This window comes from Neophocaena asiaeorientalis, unplaced genomic scaffold, assembly GCF_003031525.2.
Source record: "Neophocaena asiaeorientalis asiaeorientalis breed wild unplaced genomic scaffold, Neophocaena_asiaeorientalis_V1.1 scaffold7, whole genome shotgun sequence".
Lineage (NCBI taxonomy): Eukaryota > Metazoa > Chordata > Mammalia > Artiodactyla > Phocoenidae > Neophocaena > Neophocaena asiaeorientalis.
Window position 1 is genome coordinate 24300032 of NW_020185337.1, and position 17317 is coordinate 24317348.

Below are 17317 nucleotides of genomic sequence, written 5' to 3' on the forward strand. Positions count from 1 at the left end.
TGTAAATACAGCGTTTGGACACATTATTTACGTTCATCTGAAACATTATATCATGTTATTATGATAGCTAGTAGGTAACTGAAGAGCGTCCTGTCAGATCTCATCGGTGTGTGTGTTGAAACACACATAAGAGAGTCAATATTGAATAAGGAGAGTTAGCATTTAGTTCCTTAAATGAAATTATCCAAAAACAAATAAAAAGTAGCTACAGATACATATTAAAACTACAGGGTCACCTCTTGTGTCCTTTGCATTTAAAAAATATATATGCCTGCTGTTATAAACTCTCATTTACAAAGTAGCCTTTTGAACTGTGATTACCTACTTTTCCTTTTAATTATAACAAACATGTATTCACATATTTAACTTTTTTTTTTTTTTTTTTTTGCGATACGCGGGCCTCTCACTGTTGTGGCCTCTCCCGTTGCGGAGCACAGGCTCCGGACGCGCAGGCTCAGTGGCCATGGCTCACGAGCCCAGCCGCTCCGCGGCATGTGGGATCTTCCCGGACCGGGGCACGAACCCGTGTCCCCTGCATCGGCAGGCGGACCCTCAACCACTGCGCCACAGGGAAGCCCTAACTTTCTTTTAAAATTTCACTACCAACAAGTTTAAATAGGTACTTGATTTCAGCAAATAGTCTCTTATTCCATTTTCCAAATTGTCAAGCATTGTACTGTCCAGCTCCAGAGCAGTCAAATAATATCACTGTAAGCTTATTGTCTTCCAATCCGCTTTCACTGCTTTCTGCTCACCTACTGCTTCAGCAATGTGTTCTAACTGGTTGCTCTTAGGCAATAGTTTTTCTTCTCATCTTGTCTTCATGAGAACAGTTCAGTGTACCAAGACACTAGAAATTGAAAGACTTAGAATACAATGGTATTGTATTAAAGAAATGTGTTTATATAGACAACCCGAAGCCAAACTGCCTGTGTTGAATCCCAGCTCCTCTGTGTAAAAGCAAGTTTGCCGGGGGGCTGTCCATGGTTCTGTCTCTTCACCTCCAAAAACAGGAATAATAAAAGTATAAACCTCATCGTGGTATTATGACGATTAAATGAGTTAATGTTTTCAAAGCACTTAGAATACTGCCTGGCATTTAAAAAGTGCTATATGCAGACTCACAGATGTAGAGAACAAACCAGTGGTTACCAGTGGGCAGAGGGAAGGAGGGAGGGCAAGATAGCGGTAGAGGGAGAAAAAGGGTTACTATGGGATTATATGCAATCATGTGTGTAAAACTTTTGAAAATTGTAAAGCATTACAGAATTTAAAGAATCTTTCAGTCAATTTTTTAAATGTTCCAATAAATGAATAAAACTTAAAAGTGCTACGTTTAAGTTAATCATTTAAATGGAATTAAATTAACAAATAAGTTAAAACTGTGTGACATCACCTTCATGTGCCTTCCTTCCACTTTAAATGTACACACACGCACACAGTCAGGAAAGTGTTTTACCAAGAAAAAAATTATAAGTACTTCACTAACAATCTCTATTAGTTAAATATCATTGAGTTATTGGCAGAATTCCTTCCTCCAATGGCACCGGATGACAAGAGCGTGTAATTTGAAAAACCAAGTACTATTTCCAATGCACGTCAGAGAGATTCCACCTTAGAGTTGAATAAAGCCACAGATCCTTAGAGTTGGATAAAGCTACAGATGGGCAGAGCTTCAACTATCTCTTCACACACACAGCAGGAATTTATGAGCAAATTTGCTGGCTTTTTTTTTTCTATTGCTGAAAATTCATGACACAGTAGAAGAGATATTTTTCACTTTAGTTAATGATTTCTTTGTGCACCAAAATGTAGAACAGAAAAAGAAAAAATATGTTGTGATCAGTACTAACAGAGTAGCAGCTATGAATGCAGCCGTAAAGAGTCTAGCTACTCAAATTCAAGTCTGTTCCTTAATGCCAATTACCACATTCCATTAATCATAGAGAACAGTTGACACTGCCTCCTAATCTTGATTCAACATTAAAGGAAATTGTGAAAAATGTGAATGAAATGAGATTGTGCCCCTGAGCATAAGTATTTTCAGGCTGCCCAATAAAAAATAAAAAATAGACAATGATATGAGATCCTGCTTTTTCCTGTTAGAGTATGCTGGCCATTAAGAGAAAAGATGTGCATACAGGTTGGGGAGTGAGGGAATAAAACAGGGTGTATACATACACACACACACACACACACACACACACACAAGATGAATTCCCTTGAATAGCCTAAAAGTTGTCACTTCAGAATAGAAAATATTAATAATTTCAAGGCTAGAATATACTAAGCAGACTGGACTATAAAGAAAATATTTACTTACTCATTAGTGAAAGTAACCAATGGCTAGTTACTAGGCGTGTTTCTCAATAATTTCAAAATGCATCACAGAACACGAAGAATGCTTTCCAGAGTCAAATCCATTAGTTTTGCTTACAAAGCACTTTCCTATTACCTTCCAGGTTGAAAACCATTCAGGGCTCCAGGTGTGAAGTACTATAGTCATCGACTGTCATAGAGCCTAGAACCGCAAGTGTCCATCCACGGTATTCAAAATTTGGGTCCATCGATTTCTTCCATAAATGATGTCCTTCTAAGTTAGATTTTCTAACTTTGTAGCAACAGCTACATGTGGCAGATTCAATAATTGGCCACAAGACTTCACCCCTCTCTGCGTCCAACCCCCTGGGATGGCCTCATTTTGGGAGAGGAGGGTAAATGTTTTATTCTCAGCCCTTGGCTTTGGTCTTGACCCTGGGACTTGTGTTGGTCAAACAAGCAAGAGTGTGATATGAGCTCGTCCAGAGAGGCACTCCTTTTTGCATGTCTGCTGTCTTCACAAGGAGAGCACAGGATACCCACCTGCTGGCCAAAGGAGGATGAAGAACACATGCAGCAAAGCGACCCCCGCTGACCCAGGGAGCAAAACACCTGTAGCAGATCCAGATGCATAAACTGGTGGCGAACGAAAGACTTATCTGGTACACCACTGAGGTTTTCTCATTGCATGCGCCATCACTGTGGAAAGAGTTTGCTAGTGAAAACGTGCCATTGGAAGATCTTTCGACTCTGGTTATGGCTCATCAGGCAGAAGCAGGTATTTGGTTTGAAAGATTAAAAGCAGTATAATCCCTCTAACTGATTTTCTTTTCTTAGTGTTTCTCTGTCTGACTTATTTCACTTATTTTTTAAAAAATTTTTTTACATCTTTATTGGAGTATAATTGCTTTACAATGGTGTGTTAGTTTCTGCTTTATAACAAAGTAAATCAGTTATACATATACATGTGTTCCCATATCTCTTCCCTCTTGCGTCTCCCTCCCTCCCACCCTCCCTATCCCACCCCTCCAGGCAGTCACAAAGCACCGAGCTGATCTCCCTGTTTTTAAAAAGCAATTATTATCAACAGTATTTTAAATCTTGCCTTATTTTATTGTTTTTAAAGTGTGATCATTTTTTTCAATTCACCATGTGTGTCAGCCTATTGAGTAGTATAAAATTACTCAAAGTATAAAAAAACACTGAATTTAAAAGTTATGTCAAGTATAACTTTAAAACGTATAAAAGTCAGGTACCTTTTGTGCATGTGTGTGTGTGTGTCTGTTAGTTTCAGGTGTACGGCAAAGTGATTCAGTTATACATACGTATATGCTTTCTCAGATTCTTTTCCATTATAAGTTTTTACAAGATATTGAATCTAGTTCTTTGTGCTATACAGTAGGTCCTTGTTGGTTATCTATTTTATATACAGTAGTGTGTGTCTGTTAATCCCAAACTCTTACTTATCCCTCCCCTCCTTTCCCCTTTGGTAACTGTAAGTTTGTTTTCTATGTCTGTGAATCTGTTTCTGTTTTGTAAATTAATTCATTTGTATCATTTTTTTAAGATTCCACATATAAGTGATATCATATAATATTTGTCTTTCTGTCTGACGTACTTCACTTGGTACGGTAATCTCTAGGTCCATCCATGTTGCTACAAGTGGTAATATTTCATTCCTTTTTAAAAAGCCAAGTACGCTGAGTTGCTAAGTTAGCAATCTCTTTTCATATACACACACAGAGTATTACCTTAAATTGTTAGGAGGAAAAAAATTCCCAAGATTTTTCCTGTGCACATATCACCCTTATTTAATGCCGTATGTTAATCTTACTCGTGTGTGGATAACCTATTTTTATGTGAAAACTGTCCTAAACAATTCAGAATTACTCCTCGGAAATCATACAAGCAACCTGATTCCATTTTTGTACCTGCTGCTACGGCAATGCTTTTCTTCTGGCTTCCAGTATGTGCTCTACAGCTGAGTATATAATTGAATTTATTCTCTCTACCACATGAGCCAAACTGGCTTTGATGGTTCAGATACTTTATTGAAGACATTTGATGTAACCGTATGGGATATCAAAAATGACTAGAGTAACAGTAGATATTTCAGACACTTCCGATTTTGCTGTATTTTCACATTATTCCTGATGTATTTGAAACCATGGTTCATTTTCAGGAAGCTTAATTGTTTTGTAAAGATTTATGTAAAATGCAGAGACCAATTATTCTTCATATTTTCTTGTTTTCTTATATTTATTAGGAGTTATTCTCGGTGATGAAAAGGGAGGAGAGCAAAAAGTGATGTTTAAAATCTTCAAACTCTCGACTGTATGAAAATTCCAAAATATATTTTATAGCTACAATAAAAGTTAACATTTTCAGTAGTATAAAATCCAATACTTGTTCTGGAAAAAATATCACTCAAAGTCTGACTTCACTCATTAGACACATCCTTTATTAAAAGTTGATCATTTATCCCCAGAATTTGTTCCGCTATATCCACAACTCTGAACTACCTAGACCCTAGATTTATTGCTGTTGTTACTGGTGTTTCTAATCAATACAAGAGGGCAAAAGCTCAGAACAATTCAAACATTTTTTAAAAATTTTTGCTCTGTAACTCATTTTATCAAGTTCAGAAGACACTTAAACAAATTCATTGGGAATTCCCTGGCGGTCCAGTGGTTAAGAATTTGCCTTCCAATGCAGGGGGTGCAGGTTCGATTCCTGGTTGGGGAGCTAGGATCCCACATGCTTCAGGGCCAAAAAACCAAACCATAAACAAGAAGCAATATTGTAACAAAGTAATAAGGACTTTAAAAGTGGTCCACATCAAAAAAATCTTTTAAAAAAAACCAAATTAATTGATTTTTCTGTGTTCACTAACATGTATAATATCATGATATTATATCATACCCACACACTGGATTGTGATATATGATACACGTATTTGGTCTAAGACTGGTATGCCGGGAGGTACATTTTTATCAAGAGATTTTTTTAATTCTTTGCACAAGGCACCTTCCCAAGCACTTTACACTCCCCAAAATCTATGAGCTGGCTTGTTTATCAGCCCCACCATTTTACAGACGAAGAAACCGACACTCTGACAGGTAAATTTGCCCAGATTCAGATGGCTCACGGGTATAAACCCAGGAAGAGTGCGGTTCTCTCCTGCACTCTGCTATACTGTCTCAAAATAAGAACAAGAATATTAATAATAGCTACGTGATGTGTTAGGTGTGGCTCTGAGTGTAGTACAGACATTCATCTTCATCGTAGGTATACTTATTATCCCATTTTACAGATGAGAAAACCTAGGTGCAGATAGTTTAAATAGCTTGCCCAAACTCACATAACTAGAAAGATAATTCTGTGGGTATGAATTGCTGTTTTTCTCTTATGTTTTCTCCCCTTCCCTTTTTCCTGGAAAAGCAGTCTCTCCTTAATGCGCCCTTTCCTATTTGCTTATATTTTATGTTTGCTTATATTATAGGTTGAAAAATAGAATAACCCTGATGAGGGGAGGGGGTTTCCTTCATTTTGTTCGTTTGTTTTTTGTTTTCAAAGGGTAACCCAATGAGGAGATTACTAGCTCAGTAGTTCTGAGGTAGAAAGGAGAAAGACAAAAAGAGATGAGAGCAAGGGACTTTTCACAACTGGGAAAGTGAGAGAAGACTGTGGGTTCCCCATTCCCACTTGGGGTCCTCAGGTACACAAGTACTCAGAGAGAAAAGAAATAGCATGTGATCAACTGAGGGACCCAGAGAAGGCTGAGCAGAGGCTCCCGCACGCTTAGCCCTGACAGATGCGCCCACCCAGCCCCCAGCACGGCAGGCCTCTCATTTTCAAGGAATCGTGGCAGCTTGGACATCACTACCCATGTCTAAAGCACAGAGGGACCTCCTCTTCTGTAGGACTCTGAGTAGGACCTCTAGTAATTGTCCCATGATTAGGTTGCAGATAAAGAAAGAACTGAGCTTGCATTTCCTATCATTTGAAGTTAGATTTACTTAGTTTTAGAAAAAGAGCATGATGTACTATGACTGGCCCACTGAGGTTCTGGAGGAAACCATCCCAGCTGAACTTAAACTGTGTCCACGTGAGAAACTGTGATGGGCGTTCCAGCGCTTGGGTCCAGAGAGAGTGTCTTTTCTTACCTAAAATTGTTAACATGTATTCTGATTTCTGGACGCATTTCCAAAAATCTGTGTAAATCAACTTTTTATTTCAGGAGTCCACTGATTTCTAATATTCCAGAATGCTCATATCTATTCTCCCTAACACCGTTTTGAGAGAGTTTGAATTGTAGTCAGACTTTTTAGGAAACCATTTTGCCAAAATACAAATTCCTGCTTTTGAAGCAAAGAGTCATGAACAATCGTGCAAGTGATTCTCGACTTTAACCTGAAGGTGTAATAGCATAACAGTAGAGTTTTGATTTTAACTGACTATAGAAATGATGAAAATGCCTAAATTCCATGTGTCATCTATACGAATAAGCTCCCATAAAAACTGAAAAACTACTTTTTTGTAACTCTGCCCCCTGACATACTGGAAAATGATCTATGTATAATTATCTTCTCTTTTCCCCCAACCAAAACAATTTTATGATTTTTTAAAAGCCAGATAGGAAGAAAAAACTTTAATATTGTTGCTTCTTGGTAGAGTTATTTAAAATAATTATGTACAAAGTTTTTAAAATGATGGACAGATCATTCACACTGCTAGAGCAGAATATATGATAGGGATAAATGTTTCGTTGTTTTCCTGTTGAAGATCTTCCTCCATGACAAGACACAGCTGTCAAGGCTTCAGCAGAACTCTGTGTTTTTGGCAGGGCAAACAATTACAATCTGAGGTTTGCTGACTCCTTTCCAAATATATAGCTCCCTCTTTCATAAAGGTAGCTGACACACTGCAGAAACTCCAAACCGAAAACCTAGAAGGCACCTCTTGTTTCTGGAAAAGGTATGTCAAGACATCAAATTCTTCAGTTAGAAACTCTCAAAGTCAGTTACTTAAAGAGATGCTTTGAAACTCATGATATGTTTTTCAAAGGGCTAGGAGACACAATGGTTTCTATTATAGATCCATGAACAAATGTTTTTTTTTTTTAATTTGTTCCTAAGCAAAGATACACATTTCTAAGCCAAGATGACAAACCTCAATTGAGGGATGAATTATAAAACAGTTGTGATACATTTGTTGTCACAAATCCATCAAAAGTTATTATGCTTGTACGTGTCAAATATCTCCAAATGTACTTATATCAATAATTTCCATCAGGCTATGAAGTCCTTACGTGCTGAGTCTATTTTCAAGATAAAGTGTAATTTATCATCTAGGTGATGGCGCCCTGTGTTCTAAGTCAGAATCGTGGGTACCTGGTGGGGAAGTAGTTTAGTATTCTTAAGTTTAGATGGTTGTTTTTGCTTTTGTTTGTCTGTCTTGCATCCCTTAGTGGTTTAGGCACATGGACACAGGGAGAAGTGGCTGGAATGTTGCAACAATTAAGAAAGTCTGGATGGAAGGCTGTATATCACTGCCATGGACCACAGCAAGGTCCCGATGAGAAAGATGGGATTCTGGGTGTTACGTATGTGGTTTGCTTAATTGATTTTGGTTTAGTTTTAGTTTTAAGTTTCTTTGTTTGGTGGGAGTGAGATGAGATAAAAGAGGTTTTAAAACTCTACTACAGATCTATTCTCTATTCTAAGCAGGTGGTTGAAGTTATTCTCCACTCAGACATTTCAATAGTCTGAGCTCCTTCAATATCTTGTTGAAACTGATGTTAGCTAATTGAATTTCTATGGCATTCATGCAGAGAGTTTTTCATTCTGTTGCGAAGCAAACCAATTAGAAGGCAGAATCTGAAAACTGGCTTTTTGGTAGTCTAGTAAATCCCAACATTTGGAAGAAGAATACATCTGATAATGTTTAACTTACATCTTTTTTCCGGATTCTTAAATTGGATTTGAGTTGGCTTATAAGAAAGGGTATATTTATTTTAAGGCTGTTAAAAACTATACATATAAAACTCCAAGCCATTATATATAGGTAGAAATAAACATGGTAACCACGAAATCGAATGCAGTAACTCTGAGCTAGCATGACATTTAGCTCTGAACTTTCCCTGAAGACAAAGCAAAATTAGTAATGCAGCCAATTCTGTGTGTTTTATTTATTATTTGACAGACAAAAGCATTGTCGTCCTTTAATAAAGAGAATTTTTCTTTACGTTAACTCCTAAAATCGATTTCATGGAATTCTTGCCTTTTAGGATTCCAGGAATGGCATCATATATCAGTGACCCTTGTCTTGGAATCAATAGGAAATTAACTTATAAAAAAGTTTAATGGTCTCTTATATCATTTGAATATACCAGATATTTGCACTGAAAGAGACAGAGAGAAATATCAAAAGTGAATTTATTATTTTCTTAGAATATCATGTTGGAGATGCTTAGATTCACTTAAGCACCTAAGAATGGGATGTACCCATCCCAGAAGCAAAGTGAAAGCTATGCCTACAACGATCACATTTCTGCTGTGCTTTTCTTCCATGAAGGATAAACTCTCTTGAGCCACTTCAGGAGGGGAAAATTCATGTAGAGTGATGAATTGAGCAGTGATTTGGAAAGTAATGAATTATCGAGACCCCACTGTGTTCAAGTGTATTTTGAAGACCAAAATCGTCACGGATATCTCACCTTACAGGGGGTAGGGTGGGGAGACATGGCAATAAAATAATAATTGTTTACCAAATGAGAACTTTTCAGCTACAAAAAAAATGAGGCAGAAATGGGTAGAAGAAAAATTTCCAAGAGTATTTTTAATAAGATGCTTTCATATTTGGACTCCTCACAAGTGTCTCAGCTGACTTTTATGTAAGGAAGCCTCAGTACCCTTAAGTGTGTCACCAGCAGACAGCCCTGGCATCTTTTGTTGACATCCTAGGTGTACCACCTCACTTCCCGGCTATAAGACTCTGGACAAGTTATTTAACTTGTTGGTTTCCTCACCCATAAGATGAGAAAGATTACTAGCTCCCCAAAATTGCTGTAAATATTAAATAAGATAATATACAGAAATCACAGGGCACACATTAGGTGATCTATATATTTTTGGTTTTTCACAGATAAAGCTGGAAAAATCAACTTTGAACACCAATATTCTGAACTATGTTTCATGACAGATCACAAATTATTTTGTGACAACCTCACTGAATACAAAAATTTTTAAATACCTCCCTCTTCTCATTTAAAAAATCCAGTGGCTAAACAAAGGACTCCTTAGTAGATGAAACCAGAAAACAGATTAACAGTTTGGAAAACAAAATAAACGTGAGCTTCATTACATATAACACACCAAAATAATTTTTATGGGAACCATCCATAAGGAAAATATCTATCAATGAAAAAAAAACTTCTACAAATTGATGAAATAGAAGAAATTCTAATTGATAGATCTAGTTGTATAAAGTTGTAAACTTTGGATAAAAAAAATCAAAAAAATAATTTAAATGAAATAAATTAAAAATAATTAAGCATATATTTCAGCTCCATATCTATCCTTAATATAAAAGGCATTCATATAGCAATAATAACAAATTTAAAACCCACATAAAGCAACATAATAGGCATAGACTGATGAAAAAGACCAAGGTGGGTTCCTAGCCAGCATATTTTTCCCTCCTCTTTCTTCCCATATTATTGTGTCTCTCCTCTGTCTCTTCAGAAATTTGTGTTTTGAGGAAGGCTGAATCTATTTCCAAATTTAGGATGGATTCTGACTAGTCTGAGCACACCAAAAGCTGGCTTTTTGTGTCTGCTTTTGTCTCAGGAGTGGTCATGTGACCATAGTGGTCCAATCAGGAGGAAAGAACTTATATGTCACGGTTACAGGAGAAATTCTCTCAATCTGCCTTGTTGCATGTGAACAAGAAAGCAACTAGCTGTGATAAAGAATAGAGCCAGTCTCAGGATGAAACTGACGCAAAATGGTGGAACACCGTGAAAGAACTTGTGTTCTTACCAATATTATGTTGATGAACAGCCTACTTACTATACAGTTTATTCCAACAGCCAACTTTCATTTATGTGAGGAAACAAATATTTTGAGACAGACAACAACTTTTTTTTTTTTAACATCTTTATTGGGGTATAATTGCTTTACAATGGTGTGTTAGTTTCTGCTTTATAACAAAGTGAATCAGTTATACATATGTTCCCATAGACAAAAACTTTTAAAAAATGATTATAATTAACATGTCAATAATTTGGGAACATGGTAAAAAATTTGCTCCTGAGAAAATTTATGGTTTTACATATTTTTGTATTAAATCAAAGTAGAAAACAAATAAGAATTCAACTTGAGAAGCTAGAACAATCAATTTAAAAACAATGACAGAACAGATATTACTCTGGGATAATTCAAGTACCAAAACTGACTCCAGATAGAGTCAAAAAACCAACTAAACCAATAACACTAAAAGGACGTAAGGAAATCCCTATGCGAGCTGCTCACTGGGCTTGCCTTTGGTCTCTGCCACATTTTGCATTACCCCATCATTCTTAGGGGCCACAGTTACAGGGGGCATGGGTCTTGGTGATTACAATGTTTCTGTCTGGCCCTTCTTCCTCTGTTTTTCCCAGCGTTTCCAGGCTGAGTCCAAGATTAAGGTTACACAACAGAAAGCACTTCTTTCTTCTTGAGATGGTATCCAGGATAGATGAGTCCAAGTCATGCTTTTCCTGGAGAACTTCAAGCCATTATCATAAGGATTAGAATCAATAGAAAAGAGAATTAAGACTCTGGGAATTTTTACAGTAAGACCTATGTTCCAATTTAAAACTGCTCAATGGTACTTTTAGTATCTTCTGTGGATATATTTCCAGGCTGACAAATGTTTAACAAGCTCTCTGAAGAAAAAAAATTCTGCCTATATACATAGCGCATAAGTTTATCGCAAAGTTTACTGAAATAAAGTTGTACATCACACAACTTATAAATAATAAAATATAAATTACTGTTATGTAAATCCCAGTTAGACAACCAATTCTCAGAGAATATTTTCTTTGATTTTTGCCAAATTTTTTTATCAGGAGCCAAACTGGTCGCAAGTGATGAGTAAGTACAATTTTAAGATGAACGTTGGTTGATATTTTCATTTACATTAATAATTAGGACGAAAGTGAAGCAAAGATCTGTGTTGGAGTTTCATTCATTCTATTATAATGTGAGCAAATTCTTTGCTGAATAGGGTAATAATTTTCAAATACTGGCAGAATATTTCCCCTTTTTTGCAACACAATGGCTACAGACGTGCACACTTTTAGAGTTTAATGTGCATTATTAATCTTCTCTCTATTGTTTTCTTAATTTTACCCAGTGAACAAAACACTCGATGAAGCCCTGATTTGTAGCATTTGCTGATTTCCATGATGTAAATACTCCTATCATGACTACTTTCCAGCTATCAGAGTTATATCACTGGTAATGGAGTTTGGAAGACATGGTTAGTAGCACATCCCTGTATAAATTTTCCACCACACAGATGCAATAGATGTAAATAACCTCCAGAGCTGGGATAATAGTAAAATGTAATAAAATTATTAGAAAGTGATGGGTTTTGAATGTTTTTTGTTTTTGATATAACTTAGTTATAATTTTAAACAATTTATAGTTTAATAATGGCTGAGTTATTAACAAATGGCTCACTAAATTCCTGAAAGTTAATCAATCCATTCTTTGTGAAATGGTACAAGCCAGTTCCAACACACAACTAATTCCAAGTATCACTGTATAACTCTTAAAGTCTCAAATTGGAGCCAAGTTTCTGCAAATGACTAAGAAATTACAGAAATGCTATTGAAAATATATCTATGAATTCATGGTAAAGTACCATGTTAGGGTGCCAGGAATGAACATTGAAATCAAGCTTCATTTCCAAAGATATAGCATCACATCTTCACTCTGACATATGCCACAAATGGAAAGACATCACTGATGATGTTATATTTCCTTCATGAACCATTTAAATAAAATATTATGAGATAAAGATTAACCATTATGAGATAAACAGCTAGCTCATCATTCTCAGTCATGATCTCTCTTCTGCATCGACTGCCCCTTCTGTATTACCTACCTTAGCTGGTGGTGCCACCCAAGATGGACATTTGGAAGTCACTGTGGCGTTTTCTCTCACGCTCATCTAATTCCCCCACCACCTCTGCTATCAGACACATCTTGAACACTTGAAATCTTGGCCTTCTCCCACAGCCCAAGCTTTGGAGAGACCCACTTCTGAGCTCCACATGGGCTCTGAAGAATTTCTTGAAGGTGCATACCTAGAGCACCTCAAGCCTGCAGCTCCGCAAGCTCACGCATACACAGCGCCTCTCACGTGGCCTTCTTCCCTCTCTACAGGAAGCCCCCTAGTCTGCTTTCATTGCCATAAGACTTCTAAAGCACGAGTCCCTTCTCCTGCTCACAAACCATTCTATGGCAAGCTGTGCTATGAGATTGGATCCAAGCTCCTTGTCATGACCCGCAAAGCCTCACAAAGGGGCCTCTGTCTCCGTCTCCAATCCCGTTCCCCACAATTCCTCCTAACAACCCGGTAATAACAAACTTGAATTTTCTAAAGAGTTGTTTCTGTCTATATTTGGTTTAAAAGTCTGCATTTTAATTTACATGTAAGGTATGAAATGTTGCAGAACAAGCAAGGTGCTAACATGTTTCTTTATTGCTTACTTTGAGCACGTATGTATCGAGTGTTTCTTCACATTCTACCTGCCCCTCCCCTTTCTGTTCATTCTGTATCCTAAATTTCTCTTGAATTTTTTCATCCCCACTGGCACCATTCTATCAGAATACACTATTTTCATGTTCCTAGGCTGATTAAACAGCTCATCACTGGTATTTCTATATTTCTTTTTCCTTCCAAACCGCACTGCAGCCAGGTATTTCTTTTTTTTTTTTTTTTTTTTTTTTTTTTGCGGTACGTGGGCCTCTCACTGCCGTGGCCTCTGCCGTTGCAGAGCACAGGCTCCGGATGCGCAGGCTCAGCGGCCATGGCTCACGGGCCCAGCCGCTCCGTGGCATGTGGGATCCTCCCGGACCGGGGCACGAACCCGCATCCCCCGCATAGGCAGGCGGACTCTCAACCACTGCGCCACCAGGGAAGCCCCAAGTATTTCTTAAAAGCCATGAACCCCTTCTAAAATCTCTTAAAATAAAGTTATAAAATTATTTTTTAATAACCAAAAGACTCTATCTCCTACTCATATGTCTCAACAAACAAACATTTCTTCAAGGAAGCATTCCCTAACATCACAGGCTAAATCAGTTACCCTGTTTTGAACACTTATGGTATTATAAACTATATAAAAATATAACAAATTCATGTGAAATCATTCAGTCCAGGCTTCCTGTGGTCCCCACTAATCCATGTGAGAGCGTGAGTCATGTCTGTTTTGTTTACCAAGCACATAGCAGGTATTCAATATCTATTTGTTGAATGCATGAGTTAATTACGTAAACAATCACCTTAGCATCAGTTCAGCTCTCAGAAGGGAAGCCCTATTCTTAAGGTGATAACACAAGCAATCAGATTAAAAGTAATCGGTGCTACTCCTTAGTTTTTTACTCTTGCACATGAAATGGTGCAAAGATTCCTGTGTAAATGCCACAGCATTAACTCAGTTTCCTATTGCTACTGTAACAAATTACCACAAACAGTGACTTAAAATAACAAAATTATTGTCTTACACTTCTGGAGGTCAGAAATCAGAAATGAGTGTTATGGAGCTAAAATCAAAGTGTCCACAGGACTGGTTCATTTGAAGCCTCCAGGGGAGAATCCATTTCCTCGTCTTTTTCCCTTTCTTTCTTTCTTTCTTCCTTTCTTCCTTCCTTCCTTCCACCCTTTATTTCTCTCTCTCTCTCTTTCTTTCTTGGAGTATAGTTGATTTACAATGTTGTGCTAGTTTGAGGTGTACAGCAAAGTGATTCAGTTTTTTTAATATATATATATATATATATATATATATATATATATATATATATATGTGTGTGTGTGTGTGTGAGCACACAGTATCCGTTTAGTGTAGCAGATACAACACTATAAATGTATGAGTATTCCCATGGTCCCCCTCCGTCTGGATGTTGAGAGGGGAGGATTCTTGCCTGGAACCTCAACCTGCTACGACCCTCCTTCACCAGGAAGAATTTAGGATAATGGGTGAAGCACAGGGAATACTAATGACATCTGAGAAACTAAAATCATCTACCTCAGGGGTCTCTAAACTATGGCCTGTGGCTCCAATACAGCCCTCTGCCTGTTTTTTTTGTACAGTCCATGAGCTAAGAATGGCTTCTGAATGTTCAAATGGTTGAAACCAAATCGAAAAAGCGTAATACTACCTTGTCTTTTCCAGCTTCTAGAAACCAGCTTTGTTCTTAGCTTGTGGCCCCTTCCCGGCATCCTTCCCATCTCCTGCTTCCTTTGTCACATCTACAATGGGCTCTGTCCTGCTCCCTCTTATAAGGACTCTTGTGACTCAGGACATCAGGTCCACCCAAATAATCCAGGATAATCTCCCCATTACTAGATCCTTAACTTAATCATAGCTGCTAAATCCTTTGTACCATGTGAGGTAATATATTTACAGGTTCCAGGGATTAAGATGTGGAAAATCTTTAGGGGATCATAATTCAGCTTAGGACACTCAACTATAAGAGATTTTTAACAATTCATATGCAGAAAGATCTGTTAAATTTTCTGTTTCTTTTCAGGAAAGAAAAATGTTATTTATTCTAAACCAAGTCCCTTCTGCAATAGAGTTTTACGCAACTGTAGAACTGAGCTTGGTGCTTGAAGGGTTTTTTTATAATAATAATTTACAAATCTCATTAAGCTTTGTTATTATTTTCTCAATTCTGCACCCACAGCTGTCACCAGGATGACATGCATGAGCTGGAGGGTATAAAAAACCACTTGTGGGGAGACTCCCTGATTCTTTTTTCTTGATATCTATGACAGGACTTTTTTTTCTTGACCACTACTTATACAATGATGAGGAACCATAAACTGTTGTCTAGCTAATGAAAAAAACAAACAAATGTGAATTATAAAGTTCAGCTTCATTTCTCTAAATGGCAAAGGAAATTCTCCTAGACCACCCTGGAATAGCTATTCTTTATCAAAACACACAACACACACACACACACACACACACACACACACACACACACACTCACACAGGAACTACATTTTAGTCTTTGGATCTAATATGAAAAGTTTTAAAATACTAGGATTTTATTTCTCCCCTAATTGCATTACAAACTGGCCCTTTGTAAATGAGTTACCTGGTCACTTAATGACCGTTGTAAAATTAAATCTAACTGTAAGAGTTGCCCTCAGGACAGCCATCTTTAACAAGTAAAGAATTCAACTAAAATTATGACAATTTTATATGTGATAATGATCCTGGGCTGTGGCTCTGAATTTACAATAGATCACAAATCCCACCACAGCTGTCAATGTTGGTCTTTCCTCATGGGCGTGATAGTGAGAAATACAATTGAAAATTTTGAAGGGTGAAAAGACTATGAAAAGGAGCCATTCTAGAACTTATTCTCACTGCTGCTTGAGCCTAAACAGTTTTTGTTGTTGTTTGCAGAAGTATGGGATAGTTTTTGTAAACTCACTTCAAGTCGTACACTTCTTTGTGTACACACTGATTGATTGATGATAGACAAATTTCACCTAAAATTCTGCTGTGTGTCAAGGGAAGTTTCGTTTAAAAAACAGTATCAGCATATCCCAAAGGCACCGACGATATTGATTTCATTATGGACCCATTACGCAGTTAATTTCTTATTTTTTTAGAAAAAGTAATTTATTGAGGTGAAATTCACAGAATATAAAATCAACCATATTAAAGTAAGTATTTCAGTGGCATTTGGTACACTCCCAATGTTGTGTGACCACCACCTGTACCTAAGTTCAAAGTTTTTCCATCACTCCAAAAGCAAAATCCCTTAGCCATGAAGCAGTTTTTCCCCACTCCCTCCCACTTACAAACCCCTGGAAACCAGAAACCAGTATTCTGCCTTCACGGTGATAATTTTGCATTTTGACCCTAGAGATATGTTACAATTTTTATGTTTCCAATTTGATTAGATCTATCAAATGTCAGAATTGTCTACTATGTAGACCAACTGAGTAGATTGCTTAAATTAAAACTTAATTTTTTATAAACAGATTATAAATTGGATACTTAATATATAGGGAGGTTGATTGTTTTCATTGCATAAGCTATTTTATGAAATATTCTTCAAATAACTGAGTTATTATCTTATGCAGTTAATTTCTGAAGAAACCAAATAGGCCTTTTTGTTCCTTATATGATGCATAAATAATTTGAATGTTTGGATATGTAACACATATATTAACTTATAAAATAGAAAATATATCTACTATACAGCACAGGGAACTATCCTCGTATTTTGTAGTAACCTATAACAGAAAAGAATCTGAAAAAGAATATATCTATCCTGTCCTGCCCCTAGGTTCATCAGAATGATTTTTTTTTTTTTGAAGATGTTGGGGGTAGGAGTTTATTTATTTATTTTTTGCTGTGTTGGGTCTTCATTTCTGTGCGAAGGCTTTCTCTAGTTGTGGCGAGCAGGGGCCACTCTTCATCACGGTGCGCGGGCCTCTCACTATCGCGGCCTCTCTTGTTGGGGAGCACAGGCTCCAGATGCACAGGCTCAGTAGTTGTGGCTCACAGGCCTACTTGCTCCGCGTCATGTGGGATCCTCCCAGACCAGGGCTCGAACCCGTGTCCCCTGCATTAGCAGGCAGATTCTCAACCACTGCGCCACCAGGGAAGCCCTTTTTAGATTCCATATATATGTGTTAGGATACGGTATTTGTTTTTCTCTTTCTGACTTACTTCACTCTGTATGACAGACTCTAGATC